This window comes from Bos javanicus, chromosome 5 (genome assembly GCF_032452875.1).
Source record: "Bos javanicus breed banteng chromosome 5, ARS-OSU_banteng_1.0, whole genome shotgun sequence".
Classification (NCBI taxonomy): domain Eukaryota; kingdom Metazoa; phylum Chordata; class Mammalia; order Artiodactyla; family Bovidae; genus Bos; species Bos javanicus.
This window is the reverse complement of record NC_083872.1, coordinates 107,900,192-107,928,138: the sequence shown is the minus strand read 5'-3', so window position 1 is coordinate 107,928,138 and position 27,947 is coordinate 107,900,192. Positions and strand designations below refer to the sequence as shown.

Genomic DNA, 27,947 nt, shown 5'->3' with positions numbered 1-27,947 from the left:
AGACCTGCTTTTCTGCACCGGGTTGGGTGGCTCAGGAGTCCAGGCAGCGACGGCGGGTCAGGCAGAGCCCAGGGAGGTGTGGTCAACTAGGTTCTCATCACTTCTCAGGGGCTCTTGTGAACCGAGTGTGTTTGCCTTCTGCTCCCCTGGGAGGCCAAGAGCCGCTTTTCCTCTGCAGACCAAGATGGGACGTCTGGGGTAAGAGGCAGTTCAGCTGCTGAGCCAACAGCCCTGTCTCCCCTGAGCCCATGCTCTGGCACTGCAGCTGGGCTGAGACGGCCCTCGGCTGTGGGGTGGTGCCCCATGGACCTCACTGGGTCCACCCAGTCTGCTAACAGAGGCCTGGCGGAGTCTTGAGCCAGCCATAGGCCTCTCTGAACCTCAGTTTCTCCATCTGTAAAGTGGAGGGGTTGGGCACCACTGCACACGGGATTCCTCCTGCAGTGACGTTCTGGAGCCTAAAACTATGAGGTCTTCTCAACACCAACCCCACTGCTACCCCCACCCCGACAATGACCTCCCCAGGATCTCTTACCACAGTGCAGTCAGGGCAAAACCTTGGCATTCTCCGGCTAGGGGTTCCCACGCACGGGGACAGGCCTGTTGACAGAATAAGGCTGCTGCGATCCAGCACCCTAAAGAACTCAGCAGTGGTGGGGCACGTGGGGCCTTCCCTCAGTTGGACGTTGAATTAGTAGTTAGATCCTCAGTTTCCTCTGGAAAGCGCTTTATTCCTTTCAGACGACTGCAGCACTGTTACTCACTGAATAATTTTAATGATGATAACAGCTGGAATTTTGACCTCATGTCAACAGTTTATGAAATGATTTTACCTGTACTAACTCAACTTAAAATCCTCCTGACAACCTCGTGTAGAAGACAGGGCTTACAGGGGTTCCCATTTTGTAGGCCAGATGAATCGTCAGATTAACCCAAGTTACCCAACCAGAGTAACAGAGCTGACAGTGAGTATCCCAGTGGAAACCACAAGTTCTTGGAAGCCAAGTACAAACACACGTCCCTTTATGGGAGCTACCTGTGTCAGGGAGAAGTCAGGGGAGCATCTGATGAACCAAGCTCACTAATACATAAACTGTATGCAAACAACACGAGGGGTGGCCCTGGAGGCATTGCAGAAGGACATGGCGGCTCTCATTCTATCCCTTCCCCAGGTGGGAGTCAGAGAAGCAGAAAGAGGATATTGAGCTATTTCCTGACTGCCCTGTTCTTCCTCCTGACAGTTTTTGTTGGGGAGAGAGGCCGTGGGGAGGGAAGGAGGGATCTGGGCTGGTGAAGGCTGGGAAAAGAGAAAGGAGCTCTTGTGACAGCTTTCTCAAAGCCACCCCCACCACAGGAAGTCAGGGAGGGAGGGAGGCTGGGCTGCGGCCCCTCCACGCTCCACCTACGTGCTCTGACTCTCCAGGGCTGGGTGCTGTGACCAAGCCTCCTACCTGCACACGGCAAAGTCTAATCCTTCTCTCCAGAAAAGACTTTGAAGATGGTGACCAAGTTAAACTATGTCATCACCTAAACTGGGAAAAGGAAAACAAGGTGACCCTTAAGAAGGTGACACAAGGACTTCGCTAGAAGCCCAGTGGCTAAGAATCCACCTGCCACTGCAGGGGACATGGTTCGACTCCTGGTCCGGGAGGATCCCACATGACTGAGGCAGCAGAACCCGTGCACCACAACGACTGAAGCCCCCTGCGCTGCAGCTACCGAAGCCTGTGCACCCAGAGGCCATGCTCCGCAGCAAGAGAAGCCACAGCGCTGAGAATCCCGTGCATCACGACTAGAGAGTAGCCCCTGCTCGCCGCAACCAGAGTAAGCCCACACAGCACCAAGGGCCCGGCACAGCCACAAAACGAAGACAGAAATTGTAAAAGGTGACGCAAGACCCCCACACCCACAGCATGTCCCGTCTGGAGCAGGAGGTCAGTGACCCCGGGGCGGCCCTTCCGCATCTGTCTACACTGTCCCCAGGCCCAGGAGGAAGTCAGCTGCTCTGCGGCAGGAAGGGCCCTGGGTCAGGCAGGGAAGGCCACTCGCCTGGGCCATTCAAGCAAGACCTACTGACCAGAATCCATAGGGTGACCGCAGGACTAACATAGACAACATTTCTCAGAAAAGAAAACCACTGTGCTTGCCCTTCCTGAAGGCCGACACTTTAACATTATCTCACTTAATCCTCTAAATATCTCCGTAAGAAGGAACTCTTCTGCACCTCATTTTACAGTGGGTAAAGGTCAAGGTCACTAGCCCAGGGCAGAGCCAGGGTTCATACTTATAGAGGATGACCCCAGAGCCTGAACTACTGCCCAGAGCACAGTGCTGCCTCCACGTGGTGGGGGGACTTTGACTTGCAACGCCAGAGGAGCGCCCAGAGTCGGGGACAGCAGGGTTTGGTGGTGACCGAGGCCGCCCGCTGGACAGCAGTGGCTTCAGGTGGACTTAGGAGGCAGAAGCCAGTTCCTAGGAAGAAGGGCCTGGCTCTGCCACCCCACGGTGGTCGCCCACCTTCTGCGGCTCAACAGAGAGAGCTGGTGAGGAAATCAGAACATCCTGCTTGGGGAGCACGTGAGGAGCCGAGAACCCGTCGACACCATGGGGGTGGGGGACACCCTGCGAGCCTCCGCCTGCAGCCACCTACTGGGAGACTCAGGGACCTGGGAGAAAATCCCCAGGGCCAGGTTAGTCCTTTCATCTCGAGGAGCCTGAGAGCTTTATTGAAAGCCCTTAATGACACGGGAAGGCAGGGCACAAGGACTGTACTTGGGCAGGACTGGGGGCTCTGCAGCTGGTGTGAGGACAGGTCTGGAGGCCAAGGAATGCTGGGCGGTGGGAACGGGGGTCAGGTGCTAGACTGGGCTTCTCAGCTCAGCAGGGCTTTGACTCCAAGGGGACGAGGCGGGGAGCCTGTGCCAGTATACGCTGGTCCCCAGCTTCTTTCTTCTGATGCCATCGAGGCAGGTACCAGCCTTCCCGATAACCCCTCCCTAGGTCAGGGGACCCAGGACAACAGCAGCAGGGACCACACTCTTACGGAAAAACAGGCAGCTTGAAAGCTGCGAGTGCCAGAGACTTGGCACGTTCACTGGGAAGGTGAATGTCCAGGTATTTTCAATCCTTATCCGCATAACCAGGGATTCCTATCTTCAGAAGAGGTCACCGAAGAGGCTGCTGCACAAAAGGGTGCTCCATGGGGACACATCTTAAAGGTATGAGGAAGGAGGGCGCCATGTGGTTTCCCCACAGTGTTCAAAAGTCGTGTTTCTAATTTAGACGCTGGGGGACAGGCTCACCTCATAATCAAGAGGCCCCAATCTATTTGGGGATGGGGGGAGTGGGTTTCTTGGTGCAACTGTAACACTATTGTTGTTGTTTGCTCTGGGACAGAACGTACACGTTCACTGTCAAGAGACACACGGATGCCTTTTCAATATTCCATCCCTGGAAACTTTGTGTTGCTATCAACTGAGGATCCGGGCTTCCCAGGCAGTGCTCGTGGTAAAGAATCCGCCTGCCAATGCAGGAGACGTAAGAGATGTGGGTTAGATCCCTGGGTCAAGAGGATCCTCTGGAGGAGGGAATGGCAACTCACTCCGGTATTCTTGCCTGGAGAATCCCATGCAAGGAGGAGCCTGGTGGGCTACAGTCCACAAGGTCGCAAAGAGTCAGACACGACCGAAGCTACTGAGCAGGCACACACCCAAGGGTCTAGGGTCAGGCCCTTGAACCCACGCACACTCCTCTCCTGTGCAGCCCATAATCAATCAGTAGAATGAGTGGCACTGTGAGGCACAAACCAGAGGAGGTTAGTAATCTGTAGGAGCACTACCCAGCTGCTCAATGCAGCGTGACACAGTTGGCCCCAATGACCAGGTCATCATCATGGCCTCTGTTTCTTGCGGCCCTCCTCAGGCCCCCACTCCTGGAGAAGCCCAAGTTTGCTCCTAGAGCTGTTCTGCCTATAGGACTCTGCCTCCATCCCGGCCAGGTAGCCACTCAGGATGGCGGTGTGGTTCTGGGTTTCCACATCCAGAAATCTGCCTGAACCAGTCCCTCACCTTCCTGAGATCTTCCTCTGTTCCTGGAAATTCTCATTACCTTTTGTAACCAGTTTGCCTCTAGCACATCGTGTTAAAAGAGCTCTCTGTAGCCTTTTACCCCAGACAGAGTCCGCTGGGATGGACAATCCGTGTCTCAGACAGTGGTCCTCACTTTTCAACCCTGTCCTTCCCGTGCTTCCTACACCCACACCACCTCTCTGTCAATCAGCAGGGCCTGCTCTTGCATATCTGTGGATCTGGAATCAGGTACAGGAAGTCCTGTGGGGCACGCTTCCTGTGTTCTAGGAGCATGCAGCCCACAGGTGGCCCTCTGCCCTACCAATGGGACATGCTTTCCGGGGGCGGGGGTTGCGGTGAACCCGATGCTCTGGGAGGACTGAGAAAGAGGGAGAAATTTAGCCCACGAGGCTGAGGAAGGCTTCCCAGCTGAACTGGACTCTGAGGGGTAAATGGAGTTTCTTCAAGTAGAGCAAAGAACAGGAACAGCTTCTGAAAGGGTAGGGTCAGTCCTTTAAAAAAATCATGCTCCTTTCGATAAATATAGGTTTCCATTGGGTTTCGCTGGAGGTGCAGTGGCTGGGAATCTGCCTGCCAATGCAGGGGACACAAGTTCAATCCCTGGTCCAGGAAGATCCCACATGCTGCGGGGCAACTAAGCCTGTGCTCCACAACTTCTGAACCTGTGCTCTAGATCCTGCGCTCCACAGCAAGAGAAGCCACAGCAGTGAGAAGCCCACTCACCGCAACTAGAGAGCAGCCAGCACAGCAATGAAGACCAAAGGAAGAAAAAAAAAAAATATATATATATATATGTTCTCATTTATCACTCTGACTCCTGAGATTCCGATGTCCCTTCCTCATGAGACCTGCATCTCTCCTTTGAGAATCACTCGTTGAAGTCCGTCTAGTCAAAGCTATGGTCTTTCCAGTAGTCACGTATGGATGTGAGAGTTGGACCATGAAGAAGGCTGAATGCTGAAAAATTGACGCTTTTGAACTGTGGTGCTGGAGAAGACTCTTCAGAGTCCCTTGGACAGCAAGGAGATCAAACCAGTCAATCCTAAAGGAAATCAACCCTGAATATTCATTGGAAGGACTGATGCTGAAGCTGAAGCCCCAATACTTTGGTCACCTGATGTGAAGAGTTGACTTATTGGAAAAGACCCTGATGCTGGGAAAGATTGAGGGCAGGAGGAGAAGGGGGCAACAGAGGATGAGATGGTTGGATGGCATCATCGACTCAATAGACATGAGTTTGAGCAAACTCCCAGGAGATAGTGAAGGACAGGGAAGCCTGGTGTGCTGCAGTCCATGGGGTTGCAAAGAGTTGGACACAACTGAGTGACTGAACAACATTGAAATGGGAGACAACTAGAGACTGTCATTTCTATCATCACAGTGAAACCAGAGGGTTCTTCCACACATTTACACGTGCATGCGCGTGCACAAACACATACACACACACAGACACACACACACACACACACCAGCACTGTCTAAACCTCCTGCTCTCTTAAGCTGTAGGGAGGAAGTGCCTCTTCCCCTCACTCGGGTGCAGAACAGGAAGTTCTTGAGCGGATTGCAGAAGTTGCTGTGATAACACGATAACACAGAGTTCTGTACAGAGGTGGTTCCAGGGCTGCGGTTCTGGCAGCGCCATGAGGGCTGCTCACCTGGGGGGCTAAAGTGACTTCCTGCAGGCGCGGGGCCCATCCTGCCACCGTGATGGGAGCAGCGAATCCAGCAGTGAGGCTGTGCGGGGCGCCTACTGCATGCAGGGCACATGCCATATGGGGGGAGGCTGTGCCCGCTGGCCCTCCTCTCAGCCGCCAGCCTGACCTTCTCTTCACCCATGCACTTCCGGCTCACTGGTCGGTCCTTACATGACGGGTGTGAGGCTTGGCTGGCATCGGTGGATGGATGTGTCAGGAGTGACGGTGCACAAGGGGGCTTTGTGGCCGAGCAGATGCCACTTTGGGCAAGAAAGGAGCCAGGGGTGACGCCAGTTCCCAGGCAGCACTGATTCAGTGCCTGTCCGGCTGGGACAGGGCAGGGGGTGGATAAAAATGCCTGCAGGAGCAGGACCTGGGGGTGGACCCCGTAGCTCTCAGTCACAATGATGCCCAGGGGAGATCTGCTGACACGGAGCTGGGCCGGAGGTCCACTTGGGGCCTCACCTACATGGCTCCGACTGAACTGAGCATCCGTCCACATTCAAACATCATTTTCCCCGTTTTAAAAAATGGGACACTAACTGCCTTGCTGAATGTGGCCAGCAAAGGTGAGGTCTGTGCTCCCTGGTCCCTGTGTCCTTCCACACCTACAAGCGGACACACCTCCCTGTGTGTAGTGACCCTGCCGTGCACACTGTGTGGCCTGAATCCACAGGATCACCTACTCCACATACAGTGCGAGGAAACTGGAAGTCAGCAAGGGATGGAGACGAGCCGGGTGTTACACGGGCCAGCGGGGACGACAGGCATGGAGAGTACCGATGCCTCTGCTCCCGGCCTCACCCCACTGCCTCCGGCTCGGCTGGCTAACACCATTCAGGCCAGAAGCATTAGTGGACAGGAGCTGTCTTGGCCCCCTGTCCACCAGGGGCTCTGGAGCCAGACTGCCTGGGTTTGAGTCCCAGTTCAGCCACTCACAAGCTGTGTGACCTTGTCACAGCACTTTATGCCTCAGTTTTCTCATCTGAATAACAGGAACCAAGACTGTATTTCGGCTCACAAGGAAGTACTGGCACTCGGGGAGCACGCAGCCCGTGTCCATGGCTCCTTGAGGCTGACATCAGGCCTCTACGGCTGCCGTGTCTACGCAGGTGGTGACCACAACAAGCACGTACAGGGCAGCCATCTGCTGAGGACAGAGTTTGTTGTTTCCGAGGGTGAGATTCCTACAGGTGTTCTAAGGGCCTGGGGCTCTACTATGCAAACACTGGGAGGGTTTGGGTGTTTCTTGGGTAGAGCCGGACAAGGACTGATACAGCGCCGTCTGGCTGGTGGACAGTGGGAAGCCTGCCCGGTAGCTCCAGACGAGGCAGGCACGTGGGATGACCACCTCTATCCACTCGCACTGAGGGTTCACATGGGACTCCAGCTTCCCCTGAGCACATCGCCTTCTCCTTTAAAAATCTTTAAAATCCCAGCTGTATGTCAGATTTGCCCAGTACTGGAAAATCAACAGAACCCCTAGCACAAAAAAGGTGGCTGAAAGCTAAAAGGATTGGAGCCAGGAAAACCGTGTGCAAGGCTGCCCTGCTCCCACCAAGATGGGAAGGGATCCCCTGCCCCCGTAGGGGGACCCAGCCCCCCCTCATTCCTAAACCCCTCCCCCGCCCTGCCGTCCCACGGGGCTGAAGAGGCACTTAAGAGTTGCTCATTCAGGACACGTCCTCCTGACCCGCTTCCTGAGTGCTGGGCCAGGATGCCCGCCCACTCTGCTGAGAAGGTGGCCTAGCCAACATCTCCCCTGACCCCACCCCATCAGACGTCACCCCAGGTGCTGAGCCAGCCTGTCACTCACTCATAGCCAGCTGCCACACCTGAGAGGTGGTTTTCTCCATGGTTTCCCATGCTGACACCTGGTCTGACTAACCCGACAGGTTCCTGGAGTGGAGTTGAAACCCGTTTTCTGGTACAGACGTGCTTTCTGCCTTGTCTCTGTAATTAGATGCTGAGCCGCCATGCGCCATGGTCCTAGGAATGCTTCCCTAGATTGTCATCCCAAGTGTTCTCAGCCCCGCCAACATCCTCACCATCACCACCTACAGAACACCTCACAGAGGACCCATTATGGGGTTAGGTATTTTACATACTATCTTTAATCCGCCCAACCTTGCAAGGTCAATCTATTAGGACCGTGCTGTCATCTGGGAATCTTGTTAAAATGCAGATCCTGTTGAGTGGGTCTCGGGGAGGGTTGTAAGCCTGCATCTCTAGCAGGCTTCTGGGTGATGCTGATGGTGCTGGTTCCAACTCTGAGGAGCAGAGGTATCAAGAGGAACATTTTGGTTGCAAGAGACTAAAATCTTGCGTGAACTGGTTAAGCAGGAAGAGGAACTCGATACAAAGAGGTCAAGTGTCTCATAAGGCCAGCTATGGATGAACACTGAGCCTTGGGAAGACAAGAAGCTGGGGAGGACTCTCCCAGCCTCTTTTTTTTTTTGGTGTTGGGGTGGGGGTACACACTGCATTGAATGCAGGATCTTAGTTTCCTGACCAGGGATCGAACCGTGCCCACTGCAGTGGAAGTGTGGAATCTTACCACTGGACCACCGTGGAAGCCCCTCTCCCGGCCTCCAGACTCTGCTTTCTCCGTGCACCCACTTCCTGGCTTCATTCTTCCTCTATCCCTTCCCTCTTTCCCCTCTGCTCTGGTTAGTGCCAAGTAGCTCTCCCCACTGTGGATTCCACATCTTCGTCCTTGATCTACTATTTGTTTTGATCATGCATACCTTCCAGGGACATCCTAAGAGGGTGAGCAAAGGAAGTAAAACTTTTGCTACTAACATAACTGAAAATGTCTATGCACTTGATTGACAGTCTGCCTGAGTATAGAAATTTAGCTTCCAGAGTGGCTGCTGAGATGACCCAGACCACTTCACTTCTCTGTCCTTTATTCGTCTGGTCTCAAAGTGTTCAGATTCTTCTCTGGCCTCTTGTGCTCTCAAGGTTCACAGGGATGTATCCTGGGATGGGTCTCTCTTGTTTCATTATCCCGGGCACTTAAGGAGTCCTTCTGAACTGGAGATTTACATTCTTCTGCTCTTAAAAAAAAAGAAAGTCGTTAATTGTGTATTTGGTTATTTCTTTCCTTCTCTTCTCTTTGTTCAGTCTTTCAGAAGCTCCTGTTACTAGGATGCTGCATCTTTTAACCAAATCCTTTAAACTTATTTTCTGTATCTAATTTTCCCTCTCACTTTGTTTTACTTTCTGTGAGATTTCATAAACCTCGTTTTCTAACTTTTCAAGTTGAGTTTTAAATACTTATATTTCATATTTTTAATTCCTAAGAGTTCACTCTCTCTTTTTTTTTTTTTTGTTTCTGGACTATTACTTCTTTTAATAGGATACTGTTCTTATTTCATTGATGTAATGCTTCTCTTCTGTCTCCAGAGATATTGCTTTCCTTTTTTGAACTTTTAAAATTTTTATATTCTTAATTCTTTTCTCTGAGTTTCTGATTTCTCTATCATGGTCTCTTTCATGTAACTTTATGTTAAAGGATGAATGCAGCACTAAACAGTTTACTGGAAGGGGAACTATGTGGTGACGTAGAGAAGCCCTCTTCATTGTACCTTTCTTAACCTTTGAATTCTGAGTTGTATTAGCAGAAAGACTATTCAAAAAACAAAAGTTTTTAGAGTTTTAGCTTCATGTGCTGAGTATGGCTCGTCCATTGAAGAACTTCACTGTAGGTAAACAGAAAAGAAAGTGAAAGTGAAGTCGCTCAGTCATGTCCGACTCTTTGCGACCCCATGGACTGTAGCCTACTAGGTTGCTCCATCCATGGGATTCTCCAGGCAAGAATACTGGAGTGGGTTGCCATTTCCTTCTCTAGGAGACCTTCCCAACCCAGGGATTGAACCCTGGTCTCTCGCACTGTAGGCAGATGCTTTAACGTCTGAGCCACCAATAGAGGGAACTTCTAAATGTCAGTGCTTAAGAATCTTCTCTCTGGGTCATCAAGTATTTTCTGATGAGAATTTTCTGGATTCCTGCCTGGGGACAGATGCTGGCGGAGGGTATACACCTAGCTGACAGTTTTCTCAAACGAGGGTGGAAGGAAGGCTGAATAGCCCACTGTTAAGAACACAGACATTCAACCAGGTACTTCAACCCTCTCCCAACTACACACCACTGACCTGTCAGCCTCTAGAACATGCTTCTCAACCAATCTGTGCTGGGCACTGATGGATAATCTTCCAATCCGGCAGCACCGACAGTGGTCCTACAGTACATGATGGTACACGTGATCCACCACTACACGTGACTCATGGTAGGAGGTCAATCATCCAGACCAGCCTGTATCCTGTTCAGCAAGAGGAGGCCACTGCGCAGGCACCTGAATGTGGAGGCAACTTCAAATTTCGCTAAAAATTCTAAACACTCTTTATTTTTTTGTACATCTGTACCTTACTGGGGCTAGTAACAAAGTCTGTGGACCTAAACCAGTTCACAACCACACTCTAAGAGTGCTGCCCTGGAAAAGAACAAATATCTTACCTGGGGAAGGAGCTGCCCCCCGGCTGAGAAGGGAAGGGGGAGGAAATCTGGAGGGTTCAGTCAGTTTAGTTCAGTTCAGTCGCTCAGTCATGTCCAACTCTTTGCGACCCCATGAATTGCAGCACACCAGGCCTCCCTGTCCATCACCAACTCCCAGAGTTTACCCAAACTCATGTCCATTGAGTCAGTGATGCCATCCAACCATCTCATCCTCTGTTGTCCCCTTCTCCTCCTGCCTTCAATCTTTCCCAGCATCAGGGGCTTTTCCAATGAGTCAGTTCTTTGCATCAGGTGGCCAAAGTATTGGAGTTTCAGCTTCAACATCAGTCCTTCCAATGAACACCCAGGACTGATCTCCTTTAGGATGGACTGGTTGGATCTCCTTGCAGTCCAAGGGACTCTCAAGAGTCTTCTCCAACACCACAGTTCAAAAGCATCAATTCTTCGGTGCTCAGCTTTCTTTATAGTCCAACTCTCACATCCATACACGACTACTGGAAAAACCATAAACTTGACTAGACAGACCTTTGTTGGCAAAGTAATGTCTCTGCTTTTTAATATGCTGTCTAGGTTGGTCATAACTTTCCTTCCAAGGAGTAAGCGTCTTTTAATTTCATGGCTGCAGTCACCATCTGCAGTGATTTTGGAGCCCAAAAAAATAAAGTCAGCCACTGTTTCCACAGTTTCCCCATCTATTTGCCATGAAGTGATGGGACCAGATACCATGATCTTAGTTTTTTGAATGTTGAACTTTAAGCCAACTTTTTCACTCTCTTCTTTCATTTTCATCAAGAGGCTCTTTAGTTCTTCCTCACTTTCTGCCATAAGGGTGGTGTCATCTGCATATCTGAGGTTATTGATATTTCTCCCGGCAATCTTGATTCCAGCTTGTGCTTCCTCCAGCCCAGTGTTTCACATGATGTACTCTGCATATAAGTTAAATAAGCAGGGTGACAATATACAGCCTTGACACACTCCTTTTCCTATTTGGAACCAGTCTGTTGTTCCATGTCCAGTTCTAACTGTTGCTCCCTGACCTGCATACAGATTTCTCAAGAGGCAGGTCAGGTGGTCTGGTATTCCCATCTCGGCTGAACTGCTCTGTAAACAGACCTGCGGCCCATCCCCCACCTCAGCACTGCATGTCGCTACCACTTGCCTTGGTACCCTGTGTTTCCAAATTTAGTGCCTTCCTGGATGGCTCTGTCCCTTTATTGGGTCCTTTCTGAAGGCACCAGGACACAGCTTCTACTGCTCGACTGAATTGTGTATGCCTCCTTTTTCTTGTTTCTGCTCCCAGTCTCTTTCTCCTTGTAGTTTAAGCATTTAAAAATACCTTTACTGCTGCTAAGAGTGCAATGCTCCCCACATTGGTTTACAGATTTAAGGGACCCCTATCAATGTCTCACCCAATTTCTTGGCAGAGTTGATTCTAAAATTCATATGGAATTTCAAAGGACCCAGCCTAGCCAAAATGATCTTGAAAAAATGGAACAAGTTTGGAGAACTCATATCTGCCAACTTCAAAACTTACAACAAAGCTACAGTAATTGAGTAATCATGTGTGATAGTGGCCTACAGATAGACATATGGGTCAGTGGAATAGAATTGAGAGTTCAGAAATAAGCCCTCAGCTCTTTGATCAATGGGTCTTCAACAGTGGTGCCAGGACCACTGTTCAGTGGCAGGGGGTGGGGGGCGGCGGTGCGGGGAATACTCTTTTCAGTAAGTGTTGCTGGAATGACTAGATACCCACATGCAAAAGAATGAAGTTGAACCCCTACCTCACACCATACACAAAAACTAACTCAAAACACATCATAGACCTAAGTGTAAGAGCTAAAATTTGAAAACTCTTAGAAAAACTATAAGAGCAAATCTTGGACTGAGAGGATTCCATATATGCAGGGCAACCAGTCTGTGTGCCACAACTGCTGAGCCTGCACTCTAGAGGCCAGGGTCTGCAACTACGGAAGCCCACGTACCTAGAACCCATGCACCACAACGAGAGAAGCCGCCACGATGAGAAGCCCGCGCACTGCAACGAGAGAGTAACCCCTGCTTGCCACAACCACAGAAAAGCCCAAGTGCAGCAACGAAGACCCAGCACAGCCACAAATATAAACAAATAATTAAAAATAAATTAATTAATTAAATCAGAATTTTAAAAAGAAAGTGAAAAAAGAACTGACACAGTGCAAGAAAATATTTGCAGATCATATACTTGATGAGAAACTGGTATGCAGAATATTTTTTTAAAAACTTTTATAACCTATAATAAAAAGACAAATAACTCAATATTTAAATGGGCAAAAGATCTAAATAGACCTTTTTTTTCCCTCAAACAAGATACACAACAAGCACACCAAAAAATGCTCAACAGCATTAGCCATTAGGGAAAAATAAACTGAAACCATAATGAAATACTACTTCATATTCACTGTGAAGTGTCAGTCGCTCAGTCAGGTCTGACTCTTTGCAACCCCAGGGACTGTAGCCCGCCATGCTCCTCTGTCCATTGGGATTCTCCAGGCAAGAATACTGGAGTGGGTTGCCATTTCCTTCTCCAGGACTCACAGGGAGGCTATTATCAGAAAGACATAATAACAGTCGTTAAGGATGTGGAGAAACTGGAACCACACATACTACTGGTGAGAATGTGAAACACTTTCCAAACCAGCCACTTTGGAAAACAGTCTGGCAGCTCCTCAGAATGTTAAACACAGACCATACAACCCAGAAATTCTACTCCTAGGTCTACACATCCACACAGTGAATGAGTGTAAAGCAATATCATTCACAACAGCTAAAACGTGTAGACAACTCAAATGTTCATTATCTGAAGAACAGACAAATAAAATGTGGCCATATTGCGTACTATTGCTCAACAGTGAAAAAGAAATGAAGCATTGATACATGCCTCAACATGAATTTTGAAAACATATTAAGAGAAAGTCACAATGGATCACTTTTGTATGATTCCATTTATATAAAATGTCCAGAATAGGGAAATCTATACAGACACAAAAGTAGATTACTGGTTGCTTAGGCTGGAGCCTTGTGGGTGGGAGGAAATGGGCATGGGCTGTCTTTTGGGGGTGATAAAAATGTTCTAGAATTGACTGTGGCGATGGGGGCACAACTCTGTGGATATACTAAAAGCTACTGTAACTGCACACTCTAAGCAGGTGAATTATATGGCTTGTCAATAAAGCAGTTATAATGGAGTCAGGCTACCACGTCTAACTGCGGGTCTCCAGCACCATCAGCCTTGACTGTAGGCATCTCCAGCATGTCTTATGCAAGGGTTTCTCAGTTACCACCCTGTTAGGGATCATATCTGCAGTCACGTTTGTTCTTAGCCTAATGGTAATTTACAGGATTGCTATTAGGTTCATTAGGGGATGTATCTAAAAATGGTGTTTACAGAGTCAGACAAATCAATAAACTGTGCCTGACTTTTCTATCTTATTATGCAGAAAATGGTTTCTTTTATTTTTAAGGAAGATATCTCTTTTTGTGAATAGCAACTAATACAAAAAGCACCTGCCTACTTGCCAGCATGGGAATGCATTCTGAATGAGGATACACACTCAGTTCATTCATTTATTCAACAAATATTTATCAAGCGATCACTGTGCACTGGCTGCTCTGCCAGATACCACAAAGGCAATGATGAGCAAATTGCAGAGAAGAAAAGGCTAAATAAACAAGCCTTCAGGTCAGTGTGGACACAGCTTTCAAAGGACAGCGGTCTCTCTGCCAGAGGGCCTGGTGGTGTTTCTTAACTATCGAGAGGTTCAGAGAAATATCTACACGATTTTTTTCCCTTTGAGAACTCAAGGTTGAGGTTTTCAAATTATATAAGTATTAGAAGGAGACTAACAGAAATGGGACAATGTTTACAATAATTCTGCCAGCTGCCCCTCCCCACCCTGCCCATCCATCTAATTTCAAACCTTTTCTCCGCTTCACCTTATTTTCTTACAGCTTCAACTCCATTTCCAGCAGAGCTTTGGTCACCTTGTCTGTATGTCTCCCAGAGGACCCCCTTCAAAGTACCTCCTGAGATTCACTGAGAATTTCAGACCTGGGGCTTTGAGGCCTGGTGGCAGCCAAGACTCCGGAGGCTGTAAAGTTGAAGCCCAGTGCCAAATTGCTACTGGGCGCCTCCCTACCCACTCAGAAACCAGGATATGGGGGACGAGAGGAGGGGAATAGAGAGCTACCATGCTTCCCCACCCTGGCAGTACCCAGGGCTCCCAGCACCCAGCTCTGTGGAGGCAGGTCCTGCCTGGCAGCAGGTTCAAGGGTCAGAGACATGATGTAAATAAAGCCTGGTGCAGCCTCGGTTCTCAGGAATGACAGCTTGTGCTGTGCTATAACCCCTACCCTGTTCTCAGGGGCTGTGATCCCCTACATTTCTGGGAGTCTGTTAGTCTCAGCACTTTGAGACTGGAGTGTTTTGGGGTTTTGTTTTTAATCTTAAAATGCTTATTTTACAATATGACTACAAAGTAATACATCCTTTTATAGAATCTTTGAAACTTTCAGAAAAACAACACAAAATCAAAATAATCTATAATCTGACCACTCAGAAACACTCAATTAACACGTTCATGTAGACTGTCCCATTATTTGCTCTGTGTGCACAACATGATAAATTATGCATCTTTAACATCTTACTTTGTATTCTAATGAAATTATTTGAACACTAACCATGTCATCATAAACTTCAGGGATCTCCCTGGAGGTACAGTGGATAGGAATCCGCCTGCCAAGGCAGGGGACACAGGTTCGATCCCTGGTCCAGGAAGATTTCATGTGCCTCAGAGCAACTAAAGCCGTGAGCCACCAGGACTAAGCCCCTGTACCACAACTACTGAAGCCCACACCCTAGAGCCCGTGTGCTGCAACTACAGAAGCGTGTGCCCCTTAGAGCCTGTGCTCTGCAACAAGAGAAGCCAGCGAGAAGCCTGGGCACCACAACGAAGAGTAGCCCCCGCTCGCCGCAGCCAGGGAGAGCCCACACGCAGCAAGGAAGACCCAGCAGAGCCAAAAATAAATAAGCAAATAATTTTTAAACCTATATTAAAAATAAATCTTACATAAAAGCATTTTAAATAATTAGCATTTAAAATGCTATTATCCCACAGTACGATTAGAGTGTAATGACTTAACCAATCCAATACTATTAGCTACGTCCAGTTTTCACTATTATAGATAGTACCGTCATGAACACTCTTAAAGCTAAATCCTTGCACACATTTCTGATTATTTTCCCAGGATGAATTCCTAAAATGGAACAACGACCCTCAAGTTTTTGAGACCCACTCACGAATGAACTGGGGAGGAAATATTTTTTATGTTTGTGTTTTATCTGTTTAATATTATCTCTTTTTCTACTTATAAGAGAAATATGTTCTCATCCAAAATTTTTCTTAAATGCAGAAATATGTGTTAAAAAGGATTTACGCTTTCCCTGAATTCTACCATCCAGAGATAGTGCTGTTAATCGTGTGGTGTATATTAGGAGTACCTCATATGGTGGGCTTCCCAGGCGGTGCAGTGGTAAAGAATCCGTCTGCAATGCAGGAGACGCAGGAGATGTGGGTTCAATTCCTAAGATGGGAAGATCCTTTGGAGAAGGAAATGGCAACTCACTTCAGTATTCTTGCCTGGAGAATCCTATGGACAGAGGAGCCTGGTGGGTTACAGTCCATGAAGTCACAGAGAATCAGACACGACTGAGCACACACACATACACACATGCACGCGTGCACACACACACATGACATCAAGTGGGTGGACTCAATGGATAGCCAGGTTTTAAACATCTCCCCGCCTTTTTCCTCATTTCTCAGAAGCCCAGGCTGAGTCATGAGTGAGCTCCTTCTTTGAAGGTGGCCTGTGGCCAGGGCTGCACCGTTCACATGCCCCGCACAGCCCAGGCCAGGAAGGGGCAGCAGGACAGAGCAGAGGAGACATCCCCCGGTAAACACAGGCTCTGGCACCCGCCCCCTGCTGCCCCGGGGTGGTGGGGAGTGAGCGAAAGCCCTTGAGATGCAGTCAAGTCTGCAGTCCTCCTTGGGCACACCAGAATCAGGTCACTGGAAAGTAGTCTGCATGTAACCACACGCACACGGGGTTCACAGCTCCAGGCTCACACACAGCATCAGTGCCAAGATTCTGTGCACCAAGCTCCCTACCTCCACCCGCCCGCCCCCCATCCATCAACACGCTTGTTTCTATGCAGAAAACTTATCTGCAGATGCTTGTGAAATATGTTTATATATGAGAGATTAATTTGTCTCCAGAGGGGACCTCACACCTACACAGAAGAGCCCAGAGTCACAAAGAAAACCCGATTGGTGATCAGAAGAGGTCCCTTATGCTGGAAGGGTCATTACACTAGAGGGGCAGCCAGGCAAAGGCCTTGGCGCCCTCTGGCCTGTAACAGCCCGGTGGCCTGGCAGATCAGCCACACCCCAGCCCATCCTCGCCTTCCAGGGTTCCCTCCACATCCTAAGCTACAGGCTCCTATGCGGCTTCCCAGTGCTAACTACTCCTGGTGGCACAGTGGTAATGAATCTGTCTGCCAATGCAGGAGACGCAAGAGACGTAGGGTCGATCCCTGGGTCGGGAAGGTCCCCTGGAGGAGGAAACGGCAACCCACTCCAGTATTCTTGCCTGGAGAATCCCACGGACAGAGGAATCTGTCAGTCCACACAGTCTATGAGGTCTCAAAGAGTCAGACATGGTTGAGTTACTGAGCGCACACACAGGCACAATTCCAACTAAGAAACCCCCTTCTTTGTCTTCTAAGATCCTACCTCCCCCATGACATCTTCTTGGCCAATGGCAGGAAGTGGGAATTCCACTTGGCCATATTTTGCAGACAATTTCAACTTATCACAAGTATAAAACATCTCCTTGGCTTTCTGTAATATAATATGCACTGCCGTTCCTTGATGTGCCTGACCTATTTTCCCTTGTTCATTCCTTGTTAACTTCTGAGTCTGTCAGTGTCAATATTCTCACGTGTTACCAAGTTCTCAGGACACCCTTTAGTATCCTGGTCAACCGAAAAGCAGCCCATGTGTAAGAGAACATAATTCTAGAGTCACTGAGCACTTACCACTTGCCAGGTGCCGCTTTTATGTCTTGACGTGCATTAACCCGTTTAGTCCTCTCAATAACCCTACCAGGAAGGTGCTATTGTTACTTTTGTTTCACCTGCGAGAAAATCGGGCACAGAGGTTAACTGCCCTGCCCGAGGTCACACAGGTGGTAGAAGTACCAGCAAGCTCACAGCCAGTACCAGCAAGTACCAGTACCAGCAAGCTCACAGCCTCCAACCGCTAACATTTTAGAGTTCAGCTGTCCACTTTTTACCTGTGTATGTAAACCATTTTATTTTAGAAAACTGGGATCATAAATATACTTAAAAGGCTGTTAAGTATGTTTCTTTGCTCAGAATATAAATCTGTAACATTTGCCTTTTAAGAAGTGTTTCATGTGGCGGAAGTTTTAACATCTTGATATCTATTAGTCTTCTTCGTGGTGATTTCTGCCACTTGGTTTAATGTTTGGAAAATCTTTCCCCCTTACAGAGTCACTATCTTGTCTTCTGGGTTGGCTTGTTTGTCTAATAATTGTAATTATTTTTGGCTGTGTTGAGTCTTCATAGCTACATGGGCTTTTCTCTAGTTGTGGCAAGCAGGAGCTACTCTTCTGTTGGGGCGCATGGCCTTCTCACTGCAGCCGCTTCTCTTGTTGAAGGGTACAGGTTCAATAGTTGCAGTTCCCGGACTCTAGAGCACAGGCTCGATGGTTGTGGTGCACGGGCTTGGTTGCTCTGAGGCATGTGGGATCTTCCCGGATCAGGGATCGAACCCATGACTCCTGCATTGGCAGGCGGATTCTTTACCACTGAGCCATCAGGGAAGCCCTTGTCTTTTGGTTTTATTCTTTTTTTATCTTTAGCAATTTGAGCTATTTGAAATTTATTTGATTAATAGTGTATCTCTTTTCCTGTGGTAAGTTTGTGATACTTCCTTAACATTAATTTGGTTCTTATTTATGCTAAGACCTGTTTCAAAGTTGACTAATCTGTTTATTTAATAGATGTTATTTTGTAGGGCAAGTCTTCCCTCTTAAGTCTTTTTTTTTTCTAAGTGTTCTTAGCAATCATGCCTTACTATTTTGCCCAATGAACAATAGGATTTTATATCAAGTTGCTTTGGCTGGTGGACAGGTGCGTGGTTTCTCCATGTACAAGCTTTCAAATGGATAAATGTTTTCACTTCTCTTGGGTGTTTATCTAGGAGTGGAATTGCTGGGTTATATGGTAACTCACTTCCCTCATAGCTCAGCTGGTAAAGAATCTGCCTGAAATGCAGGAGACCTGGGTTTGATTCCTGGGTCAGAAAGATCTACTGGAGAAGGAAATGGCAACTCACTCCAGTATTGTTGCCTGGAGAATCCCATGGACAGAGGAGCCTGGCAGGCTACAGTCCATGGGGTTGCAAGAGTCGGATGCAATTTAGCAACTAAAGAGAGAGAGAGAGAATGGTAACTCTCCAGGGGATCTTCCTGCCCCAGGGATCAAACCCATGTCTCTTGTATCTCCTGTATTGTTCTTGCCTGGAAAATTCCAAGGACAGAGGAGCCTGGTGGGCTACATGTAGTCCATGGGGCCGCAAAGACCCAGACACCACTGAGCAGCTGAGCACATATGGTAACTGTGTTTAGCTTTTTGAAGAACTGCCAAGCAGCCCAAGTGGTCCCACCATTTCACATCCCTGCCAGCAGTGTGAGTTCCAGTTTCTGCACTTCCTCATCAACAGCTGGTATCTCAATCTCTTTTATTGCAGTCATTCTAGTGGGTGTGACATGGTGTCTCATTGATTTGCAATGATAACTAATGATGACTATGTCAGCATCAAGTGCTTATCAACTGTTTGTGCAGCTTTTCAAGAAAATGGCCATGTTCAATTGGGTTTTTTGTCTTATCTATTGGGTTAGAAGAGTTTTTTTATGGATATTAGCCCTTTGTCAGATATACGGTTTATAAATATTTTCTCCCACTCTATTCTCTTTTCATTTCCTTGATGGTGTCATTTGAAACACAAGTTGGTTTGTTTTTTTTTTAAACTTTTTAATGGTTTGTCTATTTATTTACTTAGGCCATGCAGCAAGGCAAATGGAATCTAAGTTCCCTGACCAGGGATCAAACCCATTCCCCCCTGCAGTGGAATCGCAGAGTCCTAACTCCTGGGCTACCAGGGAATTCTCGAAAGTTTTTAATTTCAACAAAGTCCAATTAATTTTTCTGTTATGATTTATGTTATCGGTGTCATATCTAAATAAACACTGTCTAACCCAAGGTCACAGAGATTTACTTCTATATTTTCTTCTAAGTGTTTTATAGCTTCAGCTCTTTAATGTAAGTCTAGATCCTATTTTGAGTTAATTTTTTGAGACCAAGGCCCAACTTCAGCCATTTGCATAAAAATATCCCATTGAGATGTGCTCTAAGTGTAAAGCACACACTGAATTCTAGAGACTTAGAAATACTAACATGCTTGAAGGAATCAAGTAGAAGATTCAAAGGAGAGAGGAAGAACAAAGATTACCAAAATAAACTGAAAAGATTAACAAACTGACAAAGCAGAGCTTCTGGAAATGGTGGGAAAAGCGCAGAAAGCTCAACCCTGACTCCCTCCAAGAATGATAGCGCTCATCATTGGTGTTATTGTCTCCAGTGTTATTCCAAGGGCACTGCAATCGTTTCACATGTATCTTCCCTTTTCATCAGCACATAGCCCAGTGAGGTGACGACCATCATTTGTCTCCATCAGGGAACTCAGCTTGTCCACGGTCACCAAGCCGGCGAGCAGGAAAGCCAGGCTTGGACACCACTCAGTTCAAAGTCCACATTTTTATCCTCTACAGATTTTTGCAGGGCTTCCTTGGTGGCTCAGTGGTAAAGAATCCGCCTGCCAATGCAGGAGACACAGGTTTGGTCCCTGGGTCGGGAAGACCCCCTGGAGTAGGAAAGGGCAACCCACTCCAGTATTCTTGCCTGGGAAATCCCATGAACAGAGGAGCATGGTAGGCTACAGTCCATGGGGTTGCAATAGAGTCAGACACGACTAAGCAACTTTCACTTCACTTCATAGATTCTTGCAAGAATGCAACAAGAATGCAAACAAGATAAGCATTTTCCTACAGCCTGACCTAAATTTTAGACAGTTGGAGGGATGAGCAGAGCTGAGAATGGAGGAGGGCTCTCTCTGCCTAAAATTGACAGCTTATGTCACAGACCACACCTGAGGTTAGCTGGTTTGCTCTGAAAGCTCTCTTGTTACATTGAGGCCCAGACCCCGCCCCCTGCGCCTGGCCTTCAGAGGCAGCTCCCACGAAGCCTGGCAGTGCCCCCAGCCCAGCTGCACGATAAGACAAGACAGGAGGAGGGACCCAGGGAGAGAAGTCAGCCTGGTGACGCCTGACAGCTCCCTCAGTGATGTCCGCCCGCCACAGACACCACTCCCCTAGGGGCTCAGGGCTCAGCCAGGAGGCCTCTGTTTAGGACCAGCTCCTTGGAGCTCCAATAGCGCTGCCCTTCCAGAGACTTCTGCAATCAGAAATGCCCAAGACTCTGGCAAAGGCAGTAGACCAGCCAGCCTTTGGTCCTGGGCTGGAAGAGAGCAGGGGCCTCGCATCAGGAGGCTCAGCACCCTGGCTGGCCGACGTGTGCGACATGTATGGGGCAAGCGTTGTGAATGTGCTGGGGCTATTTCTGCCCCGGCAGATTGCTGTCAGCAGGCAGGAGGTGAGGGGTGAAGCTGCAGGGAGTTGTGAAATCTAGACACAGTCCACTGGGACCTCGCTGAGGGCTGGGGGCCCTTCAGCCTGCAGGACCTAAAGCTGGCCCCACTGTGGGTTCACAGAAGCTGTGGGAAGGAGAGGCACTCCCATGACCCTGACATCCAGACAGGAGCCAGAGCGCCAGGACCACCACACGACCCCCACAACCCGGATCGTGGTGCACTATTCACCACCTGCTTGGAAGTGGTACTGCCTGTGGATACCCTGCTAAACTGTAAGGATGTCACTCTGCCGAGGAAAACCTTCTCACCGCTCCCCAGGGCTCTCAGGATAAAGTCTAAGTTCCTTACGGGCCCTGCCCCATCTGCCCCACCCCCAACCCACCAGCCTCACCTCCCACCTTCAGACCACCTCCGAGGACCCTTCAGTCCTGGGCTGAGCCCACCGCTGCCTCTCTGAAGGCAGACTGCTTGGTAATCCTGGTTTGTCTAATATACCAGCTCAGTGACCATGGGTTCAGTTACTGAACCTCAGATTCACGGGTTTTTATGAGAATGAAATGAGTTAACGTAGAGAAAGCGTCTGGCACAGGGCTTGGCATGAAAATCTGCTGTGAGGGTATATGCTGATGTTACTATGATCACGTGCGTGCTTAGTCGCTCAGCCGTGTCTGACTCTTTTGAGATCCTGTGGACTGTAGCCCACCAGGGCTCTCCATGGGATTCTGTCCAAGGGATTCTCCAGGCAAGAATCCTGGAGTGGGTAGCCGTTCTCTCCTCCAGGAGATCTTACCAACCCAGGGTCGGATCCCTGTCTCCCTGCAGGTGGGTTCTTTACCAGTTGAGCCACCAGGGAAACCCTGTTATTTCGATTATTTGTATTCAAATAGGCTTACTTTTTACATGATCACATTCACTGATCTGTTATGACTTCTGGATTTCACATTATGTATACAAAGGTTTTCCTCAGTCTGAGATTAGAAAAATATCCAGTGGGCTTGTCATTTAAAAGAGTCTGTGGGACAGTAAAAACGTTGGCTCAAAGCTCAACATTCAGAAAACTAAGATCATGGCATCCAATCCCATCACTTCAAGGCAAATAGATGGGGAAACAAAGGAAACGGCGACAGGCTTTATTTTCTTGGGCTCCAAAATCACTGCAGATGGTGACTGCAGCCATGAAATTAAAAGACGCTTGCTCCTTCGAAGAAAAGCTATGACCAACCTGAAAGTGAAAAGTGTTAGTCACTCAGTTGTGTACAACTCTTTGTGACCCCATGGACTGTAGGCCACCAGGCTCCTCTGTCCATGGAATTCTCCAGGCAAGAATACTGGAGTGGGTTGCCATTTCCTTCTCCAGGGGATCTTCCCAAGCCAGGGATTGAAGACGGCTTTCCCACACTGTAGGCAGACTCTACCCACTGAGCCACCAGGGAAGCCCTAGACAGCATATTAAAAAGCAGAGATATTACTTTGCCGACAAAGGTCCGTCTAGTCAAAGCTGTGGTTTTTCCGGTAGTCATGTATGGATGTGAGAGTTGGACTATAAAGAAATCTGAGCACCAAAGAATTGATGTTTCTGAACTGTGGTGTTGGAGAAGACTCTTGAGAGTCCTTTGGACTGCAAGGAGATCCAACCAGTCCATTCTGAAGGAGATCAGTCCTGGGAAGGACTGATGTTGAAGCTGAAACTCCAATACTTTGGCCACCTGATGAGAAGAGCTGACTCATTTGAAAAGACCCTGATGCTGGGAAAGATTGAAGGCAAGAAAGGAAGGGGACGACAGAGGATGAGATGGCTGGATGGCATCACTGACTCGATGGACGTGAGTTTGACTAAGCTCTGGGAGTTGGTGATGGACAGGGAAGCCTGGCGTGCTGCCATCCATGGGGTCGTAAAGAGTTGGACACGACTGAGCAAACTGAACTGAACTGAACTGTGGGGAGTCCATTGCCATACGGCCCCTCTCCAGCCCTCCCTCACAGTGCTTCTTCTAAGTTAATTCAAGACGTTTTTAAAGGGGAGGCCTGCCTGTGTCTACCGTGTACAAGGCCCAGGGAAGGAAGAACGCGTGGCCCTTTGGGAAATGGATGACAAGTAGCTGTTGTTTCCTGTCTGAAGCCATGGGGCCTAGGCAGGTCACCTCACTTCATAAACTACAGTGAGTCCCCTACACACGAACCTTCAAGCTGTGAACTTTCAAACATGCGAACGTGCATTCACACGTCCAGTCACACAAGTTAGTTCACGTGTCTGGCATACTTTTCAACGTACTGTCCTGTAAGATCAAAAGTGTTTATTTTTGTGTTTGTTTTTTATGCAGTCTTTGTGCGAGAAGTATTATAAACCTGTTACAGGACAGCCGACTGTGTTAGATGGATATCTAGGCTCACTTTTTTGAACTTAACAAATACGCTCTTGGAGGAGATCGGGCGTGTTCAGGGTGGTATGGCCGTGGACTCGAACCCGCTCTTGGAATGGGACTAGTTCCTATGTCAGGAACGTACTGTAAACAGCTTTGTTTGTCCGTAAGTTGTTGACCCTGAAGGAGTTCACGTTCCAATGAGAAAACAGACCAGTCAGCAGACCGAAGGTATCATCAAAGGCCTACCAGGGAGTGGGGGCCAACATCCTTGCTGGGAGGAGGTTCAGTGGGTGGTGGCGAGTCGGGGTACAGAGGACATTCTCAACGTAGGGACAGAAAGTGCCATCCTGATTCCACAAACACTTGCCAGCACCTCCTGCCACCTCTGCCCACAGGCCCCAGGGCGCAGCGCTAGATAGAGGTAGAGAGGTGGAGACCAGCCAGAGGCCAGGGCAGGGAGCTGGACCAAGGCAGCAAATCCAGCTTCTCTCCCAGTGCCAGGACTAAACTAGTCAGATGGTCTCTAGGAAGTGACTTGATTCCTCTGCGTTCATTGCTCATCCTTACAGCACAGCCTCAGCTTGTGTCCTGAGGCAGCTGTGCAAATTCTATTCGATCACACATGTGCAAACATTCTACCCTGTACAAGGTAAATATTTGATGCCCTTGGGCACTTTCTGCTGCTAATTGGTGACTGGAGTTGTTTCTGCCTGGGGGCCGTGTATCGGTTCAGCCTGGCTGCTTTCCCTAGGGCTCAGGCCTGCTTCCTGAAGTGAGGGCAGGGACCCCCACTGGGTCCACAGGGACCCAGACCCCCACGTGTACACCCCCTCCTGTGTCCTGAGTCTCCACTCCTGGTTCTCCCAGTCTTGCTGTTGACCCACATTAGGACTCTCCTCTGGCACCTTTAACAGGACAGAGCTCCTTCCCCTACAGGAAGGGCCCAGGCTCCGCCCCCGACAGGTTTTAGCAGCAGGACTACCTTTGGCACAGGGCTCTCTCCTTCCCTGTCTATTCTACTGTCTGCCCAAATTAAGGGTGAAAAGGCATGAGCCTAAAGGTGAAAGGTCATGAGCCTCTTCCACCCAGATCTCAACTCCTCTCCACACCACTAGAGCCCCGTGAGCAGCGTCCTCCGGTGGGCAGCAGTGGTTTCTTCAGCCCTGGAGGGTCTGGAGGCCTGAAGACCACTGCCGAGGGCAGCCCCCACCCCCGGCCCCCACAATCCAATGAAGAGGGCTCCTTTAGGGGAAGGGCGCTTAGGGGGCATTTGTAAAACCTGAGTTCTGGTTTCAGTGTTGGCGAGTCGTGTGACCCAAACGGCTCTCCTGGCCTCTTTGGTCCCCAGTTTCCTCATTAGAAAGACGAGAGGGTGGGGCATAGGGCTGAAACAGATGCCCTGTTGGCAGAAAGAAGAGTGCATCTTTTGAGGCCTTAACGTGAGGCCGGCACTTCCCTCAGAAACATCTCTTGCCACGTCCACCCCCGAAGGCGTGTGTGTTTGTGTTCTTGGCTGCTCGCTGGTCTGGGTGCTTGGGAAGGGAGCCTGGGGCCTCCAGCCTTGCGGGCACCGTTAGAGAAGAGAGCATATCCCTAGCCACCAACAGGAAGGGTTAAGCACAGAACCAGATCTGGTTGGGTTAGCTGGCCTCTGGAGCCCAACCTTAACCCGAGATGCTGTGAAGAGTCGCCTAGCTTCCCAAGGCTGGTGGTCCTCCCAGCGACAGAAATCCCTCAGCCTTTTCCTTGCACTTGCGAGCAGGCTGGGCATGGCAGCCCACTCCAGTGTTCTTGCCTGGAAAATCCCATGGACAGAGGAGCCTGGTGGGCTACAGTCCATAGGGTCGCAAAGAGCTGGACACGACTGAAGCTACTTAGCATGCACGCAGGCGAGCAGGCCGGGCTGGCTTCAAGGTACTGCTCAGAAGGGCCAGCACTGAGAAAGGCCCTGTGCTTGGCTGAAGGCCATCACCATCTTGAAATTCTTAATACATTTTGTACCAGGGATCCCTCGGGGTTCCATGAACACCACTTAGACAGTCCACTAGCCTCTCCCCCAGGAAGCCGTTTCCCAAGGCAGGGCTCTGTGACCCCCAGACGAAGGACATTCTGGAGGACTCTTCTCGTCCTTCACGATCCAGCCGAGATGGCCTTCAAGTCCACAAGAGCTCCTCCAGGCTCCCCAGAGGGGTGGTCCTCTGCTTTCCTGCTTCGTTCCTCTCTCCCACAGCGCCCACCCCTCTCTGTAACCCGGCCCAGGCTCCCCACCTCCAGGCCACGCCCCCTGTACTCTGACTTCCTCAAAACAGAGAGATGCTCGATACACTTGTTGACTGAGGAAAGCAAACAGAGCTATCTTCTCAGGACAGGGCACAGGGCACGGCACACAGTCGGCGCTCAATCAATGTTGCTGACTCATGCACTGAGCAGGCTGGGGCACCGCACTACATGGCCATGCCCACCCTCAACCAGGGCATCACACAGATCGGACCGTCATTCTCTCCCCTTCTGACCTGGTGAGGAACGGTAACCCTAGGGCAGCAGAGCTGATTTATGGGGTTTCCTTGTGCGGAGTTGGAAAACTTACTCCCTCCCCATACCTGGGTCCCAGTTCCTAAAGGCCCTGCCAGAAGGAGTGTTAAGAACCCCCGACACTGGAGCTTCCCCAGTGTCCAGCCAGTGGCTAAAACTCCACGCTCCTAGTGCCAGGGGCCCAGGTTCAATCCCTGGTCAGGGAACTAGATCCCGCATGCCACAATGAAGGTCAAAGATCCCGAGTGCTGCAACTAAGACCCAACACAGCCAAATAAATAAATAAAAATAAATATTAAAATAAGAACCCCCAACACTTGGAAAGCCCTTTAAAGCTTGCAACCTGCTTTCATTAACTTGCTCCTCAAACTGTCCTTTGGTGGTTTAGTCCCTAAGTTGTGTCCAGCTCTTGTGACCCCATGGACTGTAGCCTGCCAGGCTCCTCTGTCCATGGGATTCTCCAGGCAATACTGGAGCGGGTTGCCATTTCTTTCTCCAGGGGATCTTCCCGACCCAGGGATCAAACCCACATTTCCTGCACTGCAGGTGTTTCTTTACCAACTGAGCCACCAGGGAAGCCCCAACTGTCCTGTAAGTCAAGACAAACACTTAAATATCAACCGTGGGGTGGTTGTTCTAGCATTTTTTTCTTTTGCTGCGTGTGTTCCTTGAGGAAGAACTTGGAAATACAGATAGAGCCCAAAGAATAAGGATACCTCCATCTGAGCATCCAGCGATGACGCTGTTAACATTTCAGTCCAAATCTCATGAGATTCATTTCCACACATGAAATACACCTTTCAGAACACGATGACACTGCCACTGCTTTGTCGTCTTAGTACTCCCAGTTGCGTAGGAGGCTAACAGAGGTCGCTGGTCCCGCAGATGCTGGGGGCAATGCAGGAGCCTGACTCCGGTGTCCTGACTCTGAGGCCAGTGTCCTTATCTTTGAACCTAGCTGCTGTTCAGACTCCAAAGGAGCAGGAGGGACTGATGGCCCTGGACTCGGAGCCCCAGCGAAGAAGGGTTTGCTCTGACCAGGCTTTGGGGAAAAGACCCCGAAGCCACCCGGGTGTCCCACAGCTCAGCACAGGCTGCTCAGAGCTGCTACCTCCGCACAACTGGACTTCGTCCGGCAGTAAATAGCTCCAGGGATATGGGGTCAGCTGTCAGGTAGGATCCAGAAGGAGCAGGTGCCCGGTGGCACGAACTGACCCCACAGGGCAGCTGGAGATCTGTTTGGTGGCCTTGGAGGGCTCGTCTCTTTGTATTTTTAGAAAAAGCGAGGGCACAGCAGTGACCCAGCAACCGCCTCACTGCCTGTGCATCACCCTGGGCCGTGGAAAGGGGCTGGCAGCCTGGGTCCGGGCTAGTGGTTCAGGGCAGGACCAGTCGTCTGCCCACCTTTCCTCCCTCCTTCCTCCCACTCTCCCTCCCTTCCTCAGCACCTGCTGGCCAGATACTCAGCTGGGCACTAGAGGCAAGATTTACTCAGGGCACTGGCCTTCCACTGCGGTCCACGGGGCCACAGAGTTGGACAGGACTGAAGCAGCTGAGCACACACACGCACTGGCCTTCCGCGAAGGTGGTAAAAGAATAAGAGCTGACCAGAGGCTTACAGAACTTCCCAACGCAGGTTCAATCCCTGGGCAGGGAAACAAGATCCCACATACTGTGGAGCGACTCAGCCTGAGCGTCACAACTAAAGAGCCTGCAAGCCGCAGCTGAGACCCAAGGCAGCCAATAAATATTAAAAAAAAAAAAAAAAGGCATGGTTTCCTCATCGGCAGCCAGAGTCTACGTAAAAATAAATAAACAACGTTAACAGCAGGAACTCTGGCATCAGACAGTTGTTATTGTTGATCAGTCGCTAAGTTGTGTCCGAATCTTTGCGACCCCATGGTCTGCAGCCCGCCA

The 27,947-nt window shown here is 49.6% G+C and overlaps 1 protein-coding gene and 1 long non-coding RNA gene across 4 annotated transcripts in view; one reads left to right on the top strand and one right to left on the bottom strand.

Annotated features, from left to right (window-relative positions):
- The window catches only part of NINJ2 (ninjurin 2), a 72,457-nt gene that overhangs the window by 31,214 nt on the left and 13,296 nt on the right, over positions 1-27,947 (top strand). The gene's annotated exons all lie outside the window — the stretch shown is intronic.
- Positions 1-27,947, bottom strand: part of LOC133248323 (uncharacterized) — a 37,061-nt gene that overhangs the window by 7,044 nt on the left and 2,070 nt on the right. Inside the window, exons 1-2 of one of the 2 annotated variants that reach the window (XR_009736668.1) lie at positions 26,747-27,747; positions 15,840-15,988 (exon numbers count right to left, since the gene is read on the bottom strand). This is a non-coding gene — a long non-coding RNA (uncharacterized LOC133248323). Of the gene's footprint in view, positions 1-15,839; positions 15,989-26,746; positions 27,748-27,947 lie in introns of those variants that run through there. The other variant, XR_009736667.1, reaches the window with a different exon arrangement.